Below are 4,840 nucleotides of genomic sequence, written 5' to 3' on the forward strand. Positions count from 1 at the left end.
ATAAAGAGGATAATAAAAATACTCTAGGGGAGAGATTACAATGACAGAACCAGCTGGGTGTGGTGGCACATGCCAATAGATGCAGCAACTCTGGAGGCTGGGGCGGGATGACGGCTTGAGCCCAGGAGGTTGAGGCTGCAGTGAGTTGATTGTGCTGCTGCACTCCAGCCTGGGTGACAGAGTGAGAATCTGTCTTTTCTTTTTTTAAGGGAGAGAGAAGAGTTGCTGTTTTTGTTTGTTTGTTTGTTGTTTTTGTTATTGTTGTTTTTGAGACAGGATCTCACTTAGATTGCCCAGGCTGGAGTACAGTGGCGCAATCTTGGCTCACTGCAGCCTCTCAACCTCCCTGGGCTCAGGTGATTCTCCCACTTCAGCCTCCTGAGTAGCTAGGACTGCAGGCACATGCCAGCACACTCAGCTAATTTTTTTTAGTATTTTTATTAGAGACAGGTTTCACCATGTTGCCCAGACTGGTCTTGAACTCATAGACTCAGGTGATCCACCCACCTCTGCCTCCCAAAGTGCTGGGAAAACAGGCATGAGCCACCATGCCCAGCCAGAGGAGATTTTTAGAATCTACTTTGAGTAGACTGAAAAGAAAGACCATGTTGAAGGAATGGTTTAACAGATAAAGAAAAAAAATAATAAAAGAAAGTAAAAAGAAAAGAAAGACCGAAAAGAAAACAGAGGAGCAGATGTTAAAGGAGAGGTGGGGAGAAAATTCAACACCATCCTTGTAGTCCAGTGAGGAAACTGAGGCAGCAGCAGGACTTGGACAGCCACTCGGGCTCAGAGCCCAACCTTTTTTTTTTGAGACGGAGTCTCGCTCTGTCACCAGGTTATAGTGCCCTGGCACGACCTTGGCTCACTGCAAGCTCCGACTCCCTGGTTCAAGTGATTCTTCTGCCTCAGTGCCCCGAGTAGCTGGGATTACAGGCATGTGCCACTCCCAGCTAATTTTTATATTTTCAGTAGAGAAGAGGTTTCACCATGTTGGCCAGGATGGTCTCAAACTCCTGACCTCCTGATCCACCCGCCTTGGCCTCCTAAAGTGCTGGGATTACAGGCATGAGCCACCACGCCTGGCCGATCCCAGCTTTTTAATAGGTCACTATAACCTGAGGGAGTGGGAAGACAGAGGGCTGGAAAGGTAGGAAGAGTGAGAAGTCATCTTTCTTGGACACTTGTCATGGCCACCCCAGGCCTCCCCGGCTCTCCTCATCTCATCCCCCGAGATGGGCTCCCTTTGGAAGCAGAAAAACTCCACCCACACTCCCAGAAGACCTCAGAAGCCTGACAGCAGTGACAAGACCACAGGCCCTAAAGAAAAAAGGAAAAGGAGAGTTAGAGGGAATGGAAGAAGGAAACGAAGGAGAGATGCCCAGAGGGGGTTGGCAGCCGAGAGGAAGACCGGAGGAGCAGGGCTGGAGAGCTGGGCCCAAATCAGGACCGAGGCAGAGAAGTGGGGTGAGGGGGTGGGAGGAGGGACGATGGGGGTGATAGAGCCTCCCAGCTCTTCCTTCCCTCCCACTCTCCCTCCTCCTCTCTCTCTTTCATGATCTTGAAACAACCTTCAAGTCTGGGCTGGAGGCCCCAGGAGGCCAGTCACTTAGGAAACAAAACTGTTTCTTGGAGACCTTGAAAGCCCATCTGCAGCTGAGCAGCGTCCCCACCCCCTCCCTGTGCACACACATTCTCCCATGGACTCTCACGCACACCCACAGCCGGCTTCGCATGAGCTCCCCACTGGCCCACACGCACGCACACACAGACTCCACCACTTGATCTTAGCCAAAAGGCCGAGAAGCGATGTGCACACACGGACTCACACGCACCTCTGTACTCATGCTTGCATACAGACAACCGATTCATAGCAGATTGGCCACACATCCGAATGAGTGTTGTCTTCTCCCCTGAGGAGCTCCTCCTTTGGAATGTGGTTTGGTACCACCATGCTGTCTCATACCACACACAGGACCCAACGCCCAGATCCTCCCAGTCATTAACTAGCACACATCCGTACACAGGCACATGCACACTCCTGTCTGTCTCCAACTCTCTTGGTCTCTCTCTCTCTCTCTCTCTCTCTCTCACACACACACACACACACACACACACACACACACACTTCTTACCAACCAAACATTTGATTCAGGACCACTCCATCCCTACTCTGCCCTTGGTGGATCCTCCTCCTGATCTGTGACTTTCTCTCAGCCCACTCCCCAGCCCAGGCATCTTGGCCTTCCATCCTCCTGCTTTCAAGTCTTTCTTTCTCTCTCCTTTGCTCCTCTTACTCCAAGGGCCTGGATGCAAACTGGTACCGCTGACTGCATTTGAAGAAACAGTAGCCCAACCCAGGCACTCCAGATCAAAGGATCAGGTGTCTACACCTGTTAATGTCCTAGAGCCTGAGGTTCATGGTGGACAAGCTCTCACTGGGCAGGGAGGGTGGTCAGTGATGCATGGTGGAAGTATAGGCCCTGGGTGTCCTGCCCACTCTTTGATTTCTCTGAGCCCTAAATATGTGAGCAGCAGTGCCCCTCAGGCTGTGCTCTCGCCCAAATGCAGGGCATGGCAGGGAGCCCCAGCAGGCTGTAGGGGCAGTGGAAGGGCACATCCTTTCCGGTGTTGAGCTTAGCCACAGGGACCAGAGCCAGGGCCTTTGGAAGGACTGGGCAGTACTGGGAGGTGCCAGCAGGGGTGAGGAGTGGGATGAGAACTGTTCGAGTGCTTGAAGTTTGCACACCTTCAGATTTGGGAACTGATACTTTCTGTTCTATATCAGTTTGTGTCCTGGAGAGGGCTGGGCAGAAGATTATCCAGGAATTCCAACCCAGGAACCTAAGGAACAGGTGATTCCTAAACCCCAACTTACCATTTTGTCCCCGCAGCCCCCAGGCAAGGCTGCCCCAGTGTTGATGCCCTAGCTGCCTCGGGGCCACTCTGGAGTGACTTTGCTTCATACAGCCTCTCCTGATGTCTAACCGCAGGCTTTCCCGCTACTCCCCTCTCACTCTCTCCTTAACACACAGGGGTTGAACTGGTATCTGTTCCCTTCATTCTTTCCTCCCTCTGCCCATTCTCTCCCAAGACCAAATCCGAGCTCAGTGACGGGGGCCATGAGACGGCCCTGTTGGCCCCATCCTACCCACCCTTTCTGACTGTAACCCAGAGCGGGAAGGAGGGTGGAAGTGAGATGTGACCTACCAGGGCCCTGTAATGGAAAATCTCAACTGCAGGCCCGGAGGGGGCCAGTTATTTAGGGAATTCAGATGTGAGCCTTGTGCCCTGAGAGTGGATTTGCTAGAGGAGGGGCTGATAATCCCTCTGCAGGGAGTTCCCTCTGGGGCCAGAGATGGACCCAGCCCCGCCAGCAGGCACCTTAGGCCTCTGGCCAAAGCCCCCCTTCCCTCCCTCCCTTCCTCTCTGCTTTCTTTGCACTCAGGACACTTAGACCTGCCCCACTCCGCTGGCTTCCATCACTCCATCTCTGTGCCCAGAGAAACAGGGGCACTCCAGGGGAATCCTGTCCTCTGACTGTTCCCAGTAGAAGGCGGGAGCAGAATTTTTTCTTTTCTCTCTGCCCCTTCTGGGTTCTCCTTCCTCTCTGTGCCCCTCATCCTTTGGCTTTTTCATCAAATGAGCAGCAACAACACCCCTAGACCAGCTGGTCCTTTCCTGGGTCATCTCATTGTCCCCAGTTTCTAGCTGGTATAAGGTTTAAGATACTCTTTCCAGCCCCAGGCAAAGCCTTAGGCATTTCTGGGATTGCTCGTGACTCTGATGGGCATCCTCACGCCTCAGACATTTTCAGTCTCCCCCACTTCACTGCAGAGAGGCCTCTTCTCCAGCCTCAGTCCTGCATGCTGCAGATTTGCCTCCCCTTCCCCACTGGAAGAAGAAAACAGTCGCTCTCCTTTCTCGTTCACACGTCTGATATTTGCTATGATATTGACCTTCACACACATCTTAGAGGTTCTGTATTTTCCTCTCTTTTGTCTTCTCCCTAACGCTACTCACCAACCCCAGGCATAGATTGAGTCTAGAGCTCTTCCACAGCGATGAAACGATGAAACGGTGAAACGGTAAATGAGGGGTAAACAAAGCCCAGAGGTGTTTCAGATGCCTGCTAGGAGTCCCACCGTTCCCCTCTAGCCCTGGTCTGCCCCTCCCTACCAGAGTCTTGATTCTCCTCCAAAACTTTGGAGAGGTTACACCTGGCAGGGTTTGGGGACACCCTCTCGCCTCCATCTCCAAACTTCCTGCTGCCTCCGGAGCCACCTATGACTCCTCCTGGGCTCCCCTTCCAGGTGCCTCAAGTGCAGAGGTCAGCCTTCGGTTCAAGTTCTAACTATTTCTGGGCTTCAGTGTCCCTGCAACCTCTATCATAGAAGGAACAGAGTAGTCTATGTTTCCTTCTTTCCCTGGGAGGTTGGATGTAGACTCGGGAGACCTGAGTTCTGGCTCTGTCTTATCAATTCAAATTGTTTAATCTCTCTGAGCCTCAGTTTCCCCACTTGGAAAAGAAGAGTTAGGCCACATGGTCTCTGGCATCCTGGGATTCTGAGTCAACTGCTCCCCCTCAGCCAGATCCTAGGGGGCATATTCCCCCCACCTGGGGCCCAGGCCCACTTCCCTTCAGCCTCTCCCAGTTACAAGTGCCACAGGCCAGAGGGGTTGAGAGGAGCCAAGGGGGGGCATGCCGCGGGACAAATGGGCTGTCTAGGGCCAGTGGCTAAAGGGGCGGGAGGGGAGGAGTCCTCAGGGATCCTGTTTCAACAAACGTTTCTTTCGGAGGAGGGGAAGGCGGGGGAGAGGGGGAGAAGGACCTATTTAA

Source organism: Theropithecus gelada, chromosome 1 (genome assembly GCF_003255815.1).
Source record: "Theropithecus gelada isolate Dixy chromosome 1, Tgel_1.0, whole genome shotgun sequence".
Taxonomy (NCBI): Eukaryota; Metazoa; Chordata; class Mammalia; order Primates; family Cercopithecidae; genus Theropithecus; species Theropithecus gelada.